The sequence below is a fragment of the Oncorhynchus keta genome, chromosome 19, assembly GCF_023373465.1.
Source record: "Oncorhynchus keta strain PuntledgeMale-10-30-2019 chromosome 19, Oket_V2, whole genome shotgun sequence".
NCBI classification, from domain to species: Eukaryota; Metazoa; Chordata; class Actinopteri; order Salmoniformes; family Salmonidae; genus Oncorhynchus; species Oncorhynchus keta.
In genome coordinates this window covers 87,360,615-87,375,614 of record NC_068439.1, presented here as the reverse complement: position 1 = coordinate 87,375,614, position 15,000 = coordinate 87,360,615, and the positions used below count along the sequence as shown (strand labels likewise).

The following is a 15,000-nucleotide window of genomic DNA, read 5'->3' as shown; positions in this document are numbered from 1 at the left end:
GGGAGGGGGACGTATAGGGAGGGAGGGAGGTAAGGGGACGTATAGGGAGGGAGGTAAGGGGAGGTATGGGGAGGGAGGGAGGTAAGGGGAGGTATGGGGAGGGAGGTAAGACTATAGACTATCAGTAAAATTTCAACCAACTATCTCCTAACCCAACCTCTAACCCTAACCTTGGCCCTAAGCCTTTATTCTTAACGTAACCTTAACCTCAGCAAGCAGTTGCTTATCAACAGATAGTGTGTTGATAGTATGACAATCTGGACCATCTACAGATGGAACATCATCCCCCAAAAAGATATTAAGATTCAGTCAAAATGACTTGTTTTATCAAATACATTTTATACATTTGTATAGAGCTGACCATTTATTTTTTATTTTTTTAGTTGACTTCACTGAGAATGCTGTGGTCGTTAAAGTGGTCTGTCTTTTGGTGGGTTGACATTACTGAATGCACTGCCGGTTTTGAACCTGGCAAAAGATCTTATCCATGCGCAAGAGGCTATTGGGAGCATAATGTTCCCTACTGAAATCTCTATTCTATCATTGTTTGGGTTAGAGTTGTTAAATCAATGCAAATACTGTACATTATACTTTACTTGATAGTCAGTTAGATTAATTGGAAAATATGAAGTATTTTCAAAATTAGTTATCTCTACTAAAACCTAAATTTATCCAACTATAAATAGTAGATTATACTGTCAAACTGTTAAGCTGTCTTGACTTTCTTTTATTAGTCAAAGTAAATTTGGTCTTAGTTGGGATAACTCTTAAGTTTAAAGTTCATATAACTAAAGTTGAAATTGATTGAAGTATGAATTGTAAGTTATACGGACAAATTGGTAAGTTGACTTAACTATCTTTTATAAGTCAAGTTAGGATAGCTTGAAACGTAAAGTTGATAAAAGCTTGAAAAAAGGCAATGAATTATAGTGAGTTGAAACAACATGTTTTCCAGTGTGAGGGAGAGAGGGGTGAGAACGCTGGCGCGTCTTAGCATTGGACAGACTCCGTCTTATAAAAACACATTTTGTAACTGAGAGGCAAACAGCCGACGACTGTGTTTCCATCTCAGAGATTGAGGACACATCTCGGACGCGCTGTCATTATTTAATTACTGTAGATTGATGCTTGTTCTTTTCCCCCCACATCCTCTCCACGTTGTCTCTGTTTTGTCATTCTGTTTATTCAAGCAAATCATTCAAATGTATTTCATAATTATTTTTTTTTTTTTATACCTTTATTTAACCAGTTAAGTCAGTTAAGAACATATTCTTATTTTCAATGACAGCCTAGGAACAGTGGGTTAACTGCCTGTTCAGGGGCAGAACGACAGATTTGTACCTTGTCAGCTCGGGGGTTTGAACTCACAACCTTGCGGTTACTAGTCCAACGCTCTAACCACTAGGCTACGCTGCCGCCCCAAAAATGCCTTTCTTACATTACCCCGTTGGCACTCAGTGCTTTACAGTTACCCAGTAAGCAAGCAAAGATTACACATTGTGTTACTGTTGTTCAATATTCTCTCTCCTTCATTCAGTGGAAGAGGGAGATAGAGAATTATTAAGAGAGTATCTGGGGACTGATGTTATTCATGTGTTGATGTGTTTGTACTTCTACAGGAAGTCACATGACTTCTACAGGAAGTCACATGACTTCTACAGGAAGTCACATGACTTCTACAGGAAGTCACATGACTTCTCCAGGAAGTCACATGACTTCTCCAGGCGTGGAACGTGAAGAGAACACTCCTTCTGAGTCGCTGTGTTTATTCCTTCCCCCAGACCTAGCCCAGCTAGCATGTAGTACAATGTACATGTAGTACAATGCCTTCGCAAAGGATCCAGACCCCTTCCCTTGTTCTCCACATTGTATTCCGTTACAGCCTTATTCTGATTGATTAAATTAAACATTTTCCTCATTAATGACAAAAATCGAAGAAAAAAAAAGGAAAAAAAATCATAAAGCTTCTTAAAGCTTGGTGAGAGCGTGGTTGTCCTATGGTTATTATTCATTTATACAACAGGTGGGTCTTTTACCGTAAGGGCTGGCTGGTTCTAAACTCCACTCTGCCGGGGTGTTTGTTTGACCACATGTAATTAGGACGAGACCCAGCTAACGCATAACGTTCTGAGAACCATAGGTGGGAGCGTGGTTGTCCCATGGTTATTATTCATTTATACAACAGGTGGGTCTTTTACCGTAAGGGCTGGCTGGTTCTAATTAGGACGAGACCCAGCTAACGCATAACGTTCTGAGAACCATAGGTGGGAGTGTGGTTGTCCTATGGTTATTTATCATACAACCTTTCCACAACGTTCTGGGGACGATGCAAGACAGTTGGAACGTCCTCAGCACAAGGAACTTGACAACAAACAAAAAAAAACGCTTTCGTCTTCATCACTTTAACAGAATGTTTCCTAAAAGTTCAGATGTTGCATTTCATTTCTATTTTGGTATCGTTCTGGAAACGTTCTCCAGCTGGTTTGACGTTGGGAATGTTCTCCAGTAGTTTAGAGAACATTAAGAAACATTATCCTTCTGCGGGAATGTCAGTACTTCAGCGTAACGTTTCCTACAGGTTTACTCATGGTTCTATTTAAAGTCATGTTCTCAAATTGTCCAGAGAACATTAAGAAACAACGTTCTTCTGTGGGAATTTCTGTACTTCCACAGAACATTTCACACAAGTTCCCAAGCGGTTCTTTTTAATGGCAGATTTTTTTACTCCATTCTTTGAAAGTTCCCAAAAAATGTTGTTCTCAGAACGTTTAGAGAATGTATGGTTCTCTTTTATTTCAGTTAGTGGCAATAATCTGGGAATGTTCTAGAATAAAATGTAATTGTAACAATCAAAAAGCTCCATAAGAACCACAATGAAACTTTATTAACGTTCGGGGAACGTTCTAAGAATATATATATATTGTTTTTGAATTATACATTTCGTTCTCAGCATCAACAAAACTCCTTTATTTGGTTAAGTGCTATGATCTTAATGAGTGTTTGTTTCCTCTGAAATGGGGTCTGTTTGAACAAACTCAAATGTTTAGCTTTGTATGCCTTCCCATCCTGGTGGTGCAGTGGACTGATTCCATGACCAAGAAACAGAAGGTTTAAATCTCATTGATGCTTTGTCACAATAAAAAGATTTATGTGTTTACAATACCTAAGCAAATTCATTTCAATGTGTCTGGCTTGGAGAAAAACATTGTTTTTTTAACCCAAAATAAGCTAGGAGTATTATTAAAAGTAAGTAAACCTATTGAAACATTTAGAGAACGTTTTAAGGAAGTTACTGAAAAAAAAAACATATCATTTCCGTCCCAGAAATATGTTACATGAACCAAAGTAAAACGTTCTCAGAACTTCCCTGGAACCAAAGTAAAACGTTCTCAGAACTTCCCTGGAACCAAAGTAAAACGTTCTCAGAACTTCCCTGGAACCAGAGTAAAACGTTCTCAGAACTTGCCTGGAACCAGAGTAAAACGTTCTCAGAACTTCCCTGGAACCAGAGTAAAACGTTCTCAGAACTTCCCTGGAACCAGAGTAAAACGTTCTCAGAACTTGCCTGGAACCAGAGTAAAACGTTCTCAGAACTTCCCTGGAACCAGAGTAAAACGTTCTCAGAACTTCCCTGGAACCAGAGTAAAACGTTCTCAGAACTTGCCTGGAACCAAAGTAAAACGTTCTCAGAACTTCCCTGGAACCAGAGTAAAACGTTCTCAGAACTTCCCTGGAACCAAAGTAAAACGTTCTCAGAACTTCCCTGGAACCAGAGTAAAACGTTCTCAGAACTTCCCTGGAACCAGAGTAAAACGTTCTCAGAACTTCCCTGGAACCAGAGTAAAACGTTCTCAGAACTTCCCTGGAACCAGAGTAAAACGTTCTCAGAACTTCCCTGGAACCAGAGTAAAACGTTCTCAGAACTTCCCTGGAACCAAAGTAAAACGTTCTCAGAACTTCCCTGGAACCAGAGTAAAACGTTCTCAGAACTTCCCTGGAACCAGAGTAAAACGTTCTCAGAACTTCCCTGGAACCAGAGTAAAACGTTCTCAGAACTTCCCTGGAACCAGAGTAAAACGTTCTCAGAACTTCCCTGGAACCAGAGTAAAACGTTCTCAGAACTTCCCTGGAACCAGAGTAAAACGTTCTCAGAACTTCCCTGGAACCAGAGTAAAACGTTCTCAGAACTTCCCTGGAACCAGAGTAAAACGTTCTCAGAACTTCCCTGGAACCAGAGTAAAACGTTCTCAGAACTTGCCTGGAACCAAAGTAAAACGTTCTCAGAACTTCCCTGGAACCAGAGTAAAACGTTCTCAGAACTTCCCTGGAACCAAAGTAAAACGTTCTCAGAACTTCCCTGGAACCAGAGTAAAACGTTCTCAGAACTTCCCTGGAACCAGAGTAAAACGTTCTCAGAACTTCCCTGGAACCAGAGTAAAACGTTCTCAGAACTTCCTGGAACCAGAGTAAAACGTTCTCAGAACTTCCCTGGAACCAGAGTAAAACGTTCTCAGAACTTCCCTGGAACCAAAGTAAAACGTTCTCAGAACTTCCTGGAACCAGAGTAAAACGTTCTCAGAACTTCCCTGGAACCAGAGTAAAACGTTCTCAGAACTTCCTGGAACCAGAGTAAAACGTTCTCAGAACTTCCCTGGAACCAGAGTAAAACGTTCTCAGAACTTCCCTGGAACCAAAGTAAAACGTTCTTCCTGGAACCAGAAAAACGTTCCCTGGAACCAGAGTAAAACGTTCTCAGAACTTCCCTGGAACCAGAGTAAAACGTTCTCAGAACTTCCCTGGAACCAGAGTAAAACGTTCTCAGAACTTCCTGGAACCAGAGTAAAACGTTCTCAGAACTTCCCTGGAACCAAAGTAAAACGTTCTCAGAACTTCCCTGGAACCAGAGTAAAACGTTCTCAGAACTTCCCTGGAACCAGAGTAAAACGTTCTCAGAACTTCCCTGGAACCAGAGTAAAACGTTCTCAGAACTTCCTGGAACCAGAGTAAAACGTTCTCAGAACTTCCCTGGAACCAGAGTAAAACGTTCTCAGAACTTCCCTGGAACCAGAGTAAAACGTTCTCAGAACTTGCCTGGAACCAGAGTAAAACGTTCTCAGAACTTGCCTGGAACCAGAGTAAAACGTTCTCAGAACTTCCCTGGAACCAGAGTAAAACGTTCTCAGAACTTCCCTGGAACCAGAGTAAAACGTTCTCAGAACTTCCCTGGAACCAGAGTAAAACGTTCTCAGAACTTCCCTGGAACCAGAGTAAAACGTTCTCAGAACTTCCCTGGAACCAGAGTAAAACGTTCTCAGAACTTGCCTGGAACCAGAGTAAAACGTTCTCAGAACTTCCCTGGAACCAGAGTAAAACGTTCTTCTGCAGACAAATTCTGCAGAATTTGTCTGCAGTTAAACAGTTATTTACCAAGAACAGGCAAAATGTAAAGTTTAAAAAACGTTCCCTTTTACCAGTCAGGAAACGTATGGCTTCGTTCTGTTGATAATGGGATATGTAGATAGGGTGAGTCGGTCAAGGATCGATTCAGACAAGATGGTAAATTGTATGACAAGCGACAGTTTAATTAAGAGTAAAGATATCTGGTACAACGTATACGGGCTCGTTCATTCAGCTCACAAGGAACCAGCAGAAAGAAGCCCCGATAACAGAGTGCAAGCATGTTAAGTACAGTACAGAAAGTAGGTTGAGTCTGGAAGTTCTGGTCTTCTGGTTGGCCACAGTTGAGGTGTTGTCTTCTTGGATTGGTCCTGTTGAGCCGTCCGTCATCCTTCTGAGTCTCGTCGTGCCGTTCCCCGTCACACAATGTTCAGCTAAGAGGGAGATTGTGTGTGTGTGCTTGTCTCTGCAAGTAAAGGCTGTGTCTCTTCCTCCCAATGTGTGAGTGTATGTCTTATCTGTGTGTCCTCGGCAGTTAGTGTGTGTATGTGTGTGTGCTGTGTGTGTGTGGGTGTGGGAGCTATCCTGTATGGGACCTAACATGTTTTACTGTGAAAATACGTTGTCTCAGTTATAGCAATGTAATAGCAGTAAGCTGGTCATTTGCATAAGAAATAGCACTTCCTTACAGTTCCCAGAACCATTGTGTACCAAAAACATTTGTTCCCGCAACTTCGAGGAACCAAATGTGCTAGCTGGGAGGTCTCTGTCTGTACTGTCAGTAGAGGACTACAGTAGCTAGCTATATGAACCACAGTAGTAGCAGTGAATGTCTAACTGGGTTTGTGTGGAGGTCAGTAGCAACTGTCTGTGTCTGTATGGTGAGTGGTTTGTTGGGACACTGTGTAATTGGGTTTAAGTGGCTCAGTGTGGTAGCTAGCTATACTCTGATATTAGCTAGAGCCTAACTGGCTGTATCTTACTGTGATATTAGCTAGAGGCTAACTGGCTGTATGGTACTGTGATATTAGCTAGAGGCTAACTGGTTGTGTGATATTGTGGTATTAGCTAGAGGCCAACTGGCTGTATGGTACTGTGATATTCGCTAGAGGCTAACTGGCTGTATGGTACTGTGATATTAGCTAGAGGCTAACTGGCTGTATGGTACTGTGGTATTAGCTAGATGCTAGCTGGCTGTATGGTACTGTGTTATTAGCTAGAGGCTAGCTGGCTGTATGGTACTGTGATATTAGCTAGAGGCCAACTGGCTGTATGGTACTGTGGTATTAGCTAGAGGCTAACTGGCTGTATGGTGCTGTGGTATTAGCTAGATGCTAGCTGGCTGTATGGTACTGTGGTATTAGCTAGAGGCTAGCTGGCTGTATGTGTAACGGATGTGAAACGGCTAGCTTAGTTAGCGGTGTGCGCTAAATAGCGTTTCAATCGGTTACGTCACTTGCTCTGAGACCTTGAAGTAGTAATTCCCCTTGCTCTGCAAGGGCCGCGGCTTTTGTGGAGCGATGGGTAACGATGCTTCGAGGGTGACTGTTGTCGTTGTGTGCAGAAGGTCCCTGGTTCGCGCCCGGGTATGGGCGAGGGGACGGTTTAAAATTATACTGTTACATATGGTACTGTGATATTAGCTAGAGGCTAACTGGCTATATGGTACTGTGATATTAGCTCGATGCTAGCTGGCTGTATGGTACTGTGGTATTAGCTAGAGGCTAGCTGGCTGTATGGTACTGTGATATTAGCTAGAGGCTAGCTGGCTGTATGGTACTGTGATATTAGCTAGTCGCTAACTGGCTGTATGGTACTGTGGTATTAGCTAGATGCTAACTGGGTGTGAGTGTCTCTCTGTGCTCACTGTGCTTAATGAGATGACAGCGCTGGGTGACCCTGTGGTTGGCCACTGTGTGTGTGTTTTGCTGTCATTAGCAGTTTCGAACAGACAGCCTTGTTCAGGTGCTCTAAGAATACCTATCATTACTAGGTACTGAGTGTGTAGGGACTGTCAGCAGTGTTAGACAGACACACACACTGTTACATACTGCTGACGGACCGTACACACTCAGTACCTAGTGATAATAGGTATACTTAGAGCACCAGAACAAGGCTGTCTGTTCAGAACCGATAAGGAGGTGAGAGAAAACACTGGCCAATAACAGGGTAACCCAGCTAAGGTGAGAGAAAACACTGGCCAATAACAGGGTAACCCAGCTAAGGTGAGAGAAAACACTGGCCAATAACAGGGTAACCCAGCTAAGGTGAGAGAAAACACTGGCCAATAACAGGGTAACCCAGCTAAGGTGAGAGAAAACACTGGCCAATAACAGGGTAACCCAGCTAAGGTGAGAGAAAACACTGGCCAATAACAGGGTAACCCAGCTAAGGTGAGAGAAAACACTGGCCAATAACAGGGTAACCCAGCTAAGGTGAGAGAAAACACTGGCCAATAACAGAGTAACCCAGCTAAGGTGAGAGAAAACACTGGCCAATAACAGAGTAACCAGCTAAGGTGAGAGAAAACACTGGCCAATAACAGGGTAACCCAGCTAAGGTGAGAGAAAACACTGGCCAATAACAGAGTAACCCAGCTAAGGTGAGAGAAAACACTGGCCAATAACAGGGTAACCCAGCTAAGGTGAGAGAAAACACTGGCCAATAACAGAGTAACCCAGCTAAGGTGAGAGAAAACACTGGCCAATAACAGAGTAACCCAGCTAAGGTGAGAGAAAACACTGGCCAATAACAGAGTAAACCAGCTAAGGTGAGAGAAAATACTGGCCAATAACAGGGTAATCCAGCTAAGGTGAGAGAAAACACTGGCCAATAACAGGGTAACCCAGCTAAGGTGAGAGAAAACACTGGCCAATAACAGGGTAACCAGCTAAGGTGAGAGAAAACACTGGCCAATAACAGAGTAACCCAGCTAAGGTGAGAGAAAACACTGGCCAATAACAGGGTAACCCAGCTAAGGTGAGAGAAAACACTGGCCAATAACAGAGTAACCCAGCTAAGGTGAGAGAAAACACTGGCCAATAACAGAGTAACCCAGCTAAGGTGAGAGAAAACACTGGCCAATAACAGAGTAACCCAGCTAAGGTGAGAGAAAACACTGGCCAATAACAGAGTAACCCAGCTAAGGTGAGAGAAAACACTGGCCAATAACAGGGTAACCCAGCTAAGGTGAGAGAAAACACTGGCCAATAACAGGGTAACCCAGCTAAGGTGAGAGAAAACACTGGCCAATAACAGGGTAGCTAACCCAGCTAAGGTGAGAGAAAACACTGGCCAATAACAGGGTAACCCAGCTAAGGTGAGAGAAAACACTGGCCAATAACAGGGTAACCCAGCTAAGGTGAGAGAAAACACTGGCCAATAACAGGGTAACCCAGCTAAGGTGAGAGAAAACACTGGCCAATAACAGAGTAACCCAGCTAAGGTGAGAGAAAACACTGGCCAATAACAGAGTAACCAGCTAAGGTGAGAGAAAACACTGGCCAATAACAGAGTAACCCAGCTAAGGTGAGAGAAAACACTGGCCAATAACAGGGTAACCCAGCTAAGGTGAGAGAAAACACTGGCCAATAACAGAGTAACCCAGCTAAGGTGAGAGAAAACACTGGCCAATAACAGGGTAACCAGCTAAGGTGAGAGAAAACACTGGCCAATAACAGGTAACCCAGCTAAGGTGAGAGAAAACACTGGCCAATAACAGGTAACCCAGCTAAGGTGAGAGAAAACACTGGCCAATAACAGAGTAACCCAGCTAAGGTGAGAGAAAACACTGGCCAATAACAGGGTAACCCAGCTAAGGTGAGAGAAAACACTGGCCAATAACAGAGTAACCCAGCTAAGGTGAGAGAAAACACTGGCCAATAACAGAGTAACCCAGCTAAGGTGAGAGAAAACACTGGCCAATAACAGAGTAACCCAGCTAAGGTGAGAGAAAACACTGGCCAATAACAGAGTAACCCAGCTAAGGTGAGAGAAAACACTGGCCAATAACAGAGTAACCCAGCTAAGGTGAGAGAAAACACTGGCCAATAACAGAGTAACCCAGCTAGGTGAGAGGAAAACACTGGCCAATAACAGGTAACCCAGCTAAGGTGAGAGAAAACACTGGCCAATAACAGAGTAACCCAGCTAAGGTGAGAGAAAACACTGGCCAATAACAGAGTAACCCAGCTAAGGTGAGAGAAAACACTGGCCAATAACAGGGTAACCCAGCTAAGGTGAGAGAAAACACTGGCCAATAACAGAGTAACCCAGCTAAGGTGAGAGAAAACACTGGCCAATAACAGAGTAACCCAGCTAAGGTGAGAGAAAACACTGGCCAATAACAGAGTAACCCAGCTAAGGTGAGAGAAAACACTGGCCAATAACAGAGTAACCCAGCTAAGGTGAGAGAAAACACTGGCCAATAACAGGGTAACCCAGCTAAGGTGAGAGAAAACACTGGCCAATAACAGAGTAACCCAGCTAAGGTGAGAGAAAACACTGGCCAATAACAGAGTAACCCAGCTAAGGTGAGAGAAAACACTGGCCAATAACAGGGTAACCAGCTAAGGTGAGAGAAAACACTGGCCAATAACAGAGTAACCCAGCTAAGGTGAGAGAAAACACTGGCCAATAACAGAGTAACCCAGCTAAGGTGAGAGAAAACACTGGCCAATAACAGGGTAACCCAGCTAAGGTGAGAGAAAACACTGGCCAATAACAGAGTAACCCAGCTAAGGTGAGAGAAAACACTGGCCAATAACAGAGTAACCCAGCTAAGGTGAGAGAAAACACTGGCCAATAACAGAGGTAAAGGTGAGAAGAAAACACTGGCCAGCAGGGTAAGGTGAGAGAAAACACTGGCCAATAACAGAGTAACCCAGCTAAGGTGAGAGAAAACACTGGCCAATAACAGAGTAACCCAGCTAAGGTGAGAGAAAACACTGGCCAATAACAGAGTAACCCAGCTAAGGTGAGAGAAAACACTGGCCAATAACAGAGTAACCCAGCTAAGGTGAGAGAAAACACTGGCCAATAACAGAGTAACCCAGCTAAGGTGAGAGAAAACACTGGCCAATAACAGAGTAACCCAGCTAAGGTGAGAGAAAACACTGGCCAATAACAGGGTAACCCAGCTAAGGTGAGAGAAAACACTGGCCAATAACAGAGTAACAGAAGTGAACACTGGCCAATAACAGGCCCAGCTAAGGTGAGAGAAAACACTGGCCAATAACAGTAACCCAGCTAAGGTGAGAAAAACACTGGCCAATAACAGGGTAACCAGCTAAGGTGAGAGAAAACACTGGCCAATAACAGAGTAACCAGCTAAGGTGAGAGAAAACACTGGCCAATAACAGGGTAACCCAGCTAAGGTGAGAGAAAACACTGGCCAATAACAGAGTAACCCAGCTAAGGTGAGAGAAAACACTGGCCAATAACAGAGTAACCAGCTAAGGTGAGAGAAAACACTGGCCAATAACAGGGTAACCCAGCTAAGGTGAGAGAAAACACTGGCCAATAACAGAGTAACCCAGCTAAGGTGAGAGAAAACACTGGCCAATAACAGAGTAACCCAGCTAAGGTGAGAGAAAACACTGGCCAATAACAGAGTAACCAGCTAAGGTGAGAGAAAACACTGCCCAATAACAGAGTAACCCAGCTAAGGTGAGAGAAAACACTGGCCAATAACAGAGTAAACCAGCTAAGGTGAGAGAAAATACTGGCCAATAACAGGGTAATCCAGCTAAGGTGAGAGAAAACACTGGCCAATAACAGAGTAACCCAGCTAAGGTGAGAGAAAACACTGGCCAATAACAGAGTAACCCAGCTAAGGTGAGAGAAAACACTGGCCAATAACAGAGTAACCCAGCTAAGGTGAGAGAAAACACTGGCCAATAACAGAGTAACCCAGCTAAGGTGAGAGAAAACACTGGCCAATAACAGAGTAACCCAGCTAAGGTGAGAGAAAACACTGGCCAATAACAGAGTAACCCAGCTAAGGTGAGAGAAAACACTGGCCAATAACAGAGTAAACCAGCTAAGGTGAGAGAAAATACTGGCCAATAACAGGGTAATCCAGCTAAGGTGAGAGAAAACACTGGCCAATAACAGAGTAACCCAGCTAAGGTGAGAGAAAACACTGGCCAATAACAGAGTAACCCAGCTAAGGTGAGAGAAAACACTGGCCAATAACAGAGTAACCCAGCTAAGGTGAGAGAAAACACTGGCCAATAACAGAGTAACCCAGCTAAGGTGAGAGAAAACACTGGCCAATAACAGGGTAACCCAGCTAAGGTGAGAGAAAACACTGGCCAATAACAGGGTAACCCAGCTAAGGTGAGAGAAAACACTGGCCAATAACAGAGTAACCCAGCTAAGGTGAGAGAAAACACTGGCCAATAACAGGGTAACCAGCTAAGGTGAGAGAAAACACTGGCCAATAACAGAGTAACCCAGCTAAGGTGAGAGAAAACACTGGCCAATAACAGAGTAACCCAGCTAAGGTGAGAGAAAACACTGGCCAATAACAGAGTAACCCAGCTAAGGTGAGAGAAAACACTGGCCAATAACAGAGTAACCCAGCTAAGGTGAGAGAAAACACTGGCCAATAACAGAGTAACCCAGCTAAGGTGAGAGAAAACACTGGCCAATAACAGAGTAACCCAGCTAAGGTGAGAGAAAACACTGGCCAATAACAGGGTAACCCAGCTAAGGTGAGAGAAAACACTGGCCAATAACAGGGTAACCCAGCTAAGGTGAGAGAAAACACTGGCCAATAACAGAGTAACCCAGCTAAGGTGAGAGAAAACACTGGCCAATAACAGGGTAACCAGCTAAGGTGAGAGAAAACACTGGCCAATAACAGAGTAACCCAGCTAAGGTGAGAGAAAACACTGGCCAATAACAGAGTAACCCAGCTAAGGTGAGAGAAAACACTGGCCAATAACAGGGTAACCAGCTAAGGTGAGAGAAAACACTGTCCAATAACAGAGTAACCCAGCTAAGGTGAGAGGAAGCACAGTGGTGTAGATGACTTACATTTACATTTAATTATGAATTAATTTACTTATGACATCCAGTACATTTACATTTACATTTAAGTCATTTAGCAGACGCTCTTATCCAGAGCGACTTACAAATTGGTGCATTCACCTTATGACATCCAGTAGAATAGTCACTTTACAATAGTGCATCTAAATCTTAAAGGGGTGGGGGGGGTGAGAAGGATTACTTATCCTATCCTAGGTATTCCTTAAAGAGGTGGGGTTTCAGGAGTCTCCGGAAGGTGGTGAGTGACTCCGCTGTCCTGGCGTCGTGAGGGAGTTTGTTCCACCATTGGGGGGCCAGAGCAGCGAACAGTTTTGACTGGGCTGAGCGGAACTGTACTTCCTCAGTGGTAGGGAGGCGAGCAGGCCAGAGGTGGATGAACGCAGTGCCCTTGTTTGGGTGTAGGGCCTGATCAGAGCCTGGAGGTACTGAGGTGCCGTTCCCCTCACAGCTCCGTAGGCAAGCACCATGGTCTTGTAGCGGATGCGAGCTTCAACTGGAAGCCAGTGGAGAGAGCGGAGGAGCGGGGTGACGTGAGAGAACTTGGGAAGGTTGAACACCAGACGGGCTGCGGCGTTCTGGATGAGTTGTAGGGGTTTAATGGCACAGGCAGGGAGCCCAGCCAACAGCGATGCAGTAGTCCAAACGGGAGATGACAAGTGCCTGGATTAGGACCTGCGCCGCTTCCTGTGTGAGGCAGGGTCGTACTCTGCGGATGTTGTAGAGCATGAACCTACAGGAACGGGCCACCGCCTTGATGTTAGTTGAGAACGACAGGGTGTTGTCCAGGATCACGCCAAGGTTCTTAGCGCTCTGGGAGGAGGACACAATGGAGTTGTCAACCGTGATGGCGAGATCATGGAACGGGCAGTCCTTCCCCGGGAGGAAGAGCAGCTCCGTCTTGCCGAGGGTTCAGCTTGAGGTGGTGATCCGTCATCCACACTGATATGTCTGCCAGACATGCAGAGATGCGATTCGCCACCTGGTCATCAGAAGGGGGAAAGGAGAAGATTAATTGTGTGTCGTCTGCATAGCAATGATAGGAGAGACCATGTGAGGTTATGACAGAGCCAAGTGACTTGGTGTATAGCGAGAATAGGAGAGGATTCTCGCCACGCCACCTGGTAGGAGCGACCTGTCAGGTAGGACGCAATCCAAGCGTGGGCCGCGCCGGAGATGCCCAACTCGGAGAGGGTGGAGAGGAGGATCTGATGGTTCACAGTATCGAAGGCAGCCGATAGGTCTAGAAGGATGAGAGCAGAGGAGAGAGAGTTGGCTTTAGCGGTGCGGAGCGCCTCCGTGATACAGAGAAGAGCAGTCTCAGTTGAATGACTAGTCTTGAAACCTGACTGATTTGGATCAAGAAGGTCATTCAGAGAGAGATAGCGGGAGAGCTGGCCAAGGACGGCACCGCCAGCGGTCAGGGATGAGTTGATGAGGGAGGTGAGGTAAGGGAGAAGGTCTCCGGAAATGGTCTGGAGAAGAGAGGAGGGGATAGGGTCAAGCGGGCAGGTTGTTGGGCGGCCGGCCATCACAAGACGCGAGATTTCATCTGGAGAGAGAGGGGAGAAAGAGGTCAGAGCACAGGGTAGGGCAGTGTGAGCAGAACCAGCGGTGCCGTTTGACTTAGCAAACGAGGATCGGATGTCGTCAACCTTCTTTTCAAAATGGTTGACGAAGTCATCTGCAGAGAGGGAGGAGGGGGGACTTGGTGGTAAACATGTTGATGTGGATCTGGGGTTCTGGTCTGGTTCTGTTCTAGTTCTGGTCTGGTATGGTTCTGGGGTTATATTCTAGTTCTGGTCTGGTATGAGTATGGTTCTGGGGTTATATTCTAGTTCTCGTCTGAGTATGGTTCTGGGGTTAAATTCTAGTTCTGGTCTGGTATAAGTATGGGTATGGGGTTCTGTTCTAGTTCTGTTCTGGTATAAGTATGGGTGTGGGGTTCTGTTCTAGTTTTGGTTTGGTATAAGTATGGATCTGGGGTTATATTCTAGTTCTGGTCTGGTATGAGTGTGGGTATGGGGTTCTGTTCTAGTTCTGGTCTGCTATGAGTACGGTGTTCCTGTCTGTTCTTATTTCTTGTCTGATTAAAGTGGTCGAAGATGACGCCAACAGATATGTCAGCTCTGCTTCTAGCTCTAAGCAAGTTTGCAGTACTTCGTTTTTTTGTGTGTGTTTTAACCTACATTATTAGCCCAACATTTTTTGGGGGATGTGTTATTACATACAACTGAAATAACTTTTGGATATCAGAGCAACTCACCAGCATTACGACCAGGGATACGACTGTCCCGAATTTGATGTTTAGTTCGTATCCCCCAGGGCAATTAAACTGATTCCAGTGGCTGCTCCAAGAAGAGGTATTCGGAGTAGTCTTCTAGTCTGACTCAGGAGGCGGCACCCACCGCTTCCGAGTATATTACTCGCTGATGTTCAGTCTCTGCTTCCTCAGAGCATGCGCAGACCAGCTGGCTGGTGTGTTTATGGACATATTCAATCAATCCCTATCCCAGTCTGCTGTTCTCACATGCTTCAAGACGGCCACCATTG

At 44.7% G+C, this 15,000-nt stretch overlaps 1 protein-coding gene and 1 long non-coding RNA gene across 7 annotated transcripts in view; both read left to right on the top strand.

Moving 5' to 3' along the window:
- The window catches only part of LOC118383487 (runt-related transcription factor 2-like), a 123,392-nt gene that overhangs the window by 35,235 nt on the left and 73,157 nt on the right, over nucleotides 1-15,000 (top strand). The window lies entirely within an intron of this gene.
- Nucleotides 7,880-12,414, top strand: LOC127909590 (uncharacterized). Of its 6 annotated transcripts, none has more exons than XR_008072171.1 (3): nucleotides 7,880-7,915; nucleotides 10,940-11,022; nucleotides 12,114-12,414. It is a non-coding gene; the product is annotated as an uncharacterized LOC127909590 (long non-coding RNA). The 6 variants fall into 6 exon arrangements; XR_008072174.1 differs by lacking the exon at nucleotides 12,114-12,414 and adding an exon at nucleotides 11,695-11,863; XR_008072170.1 differs by lacking the exon at nucleotides 7,880-7,915 and adding an exon at nucleotides 10,695-10,730.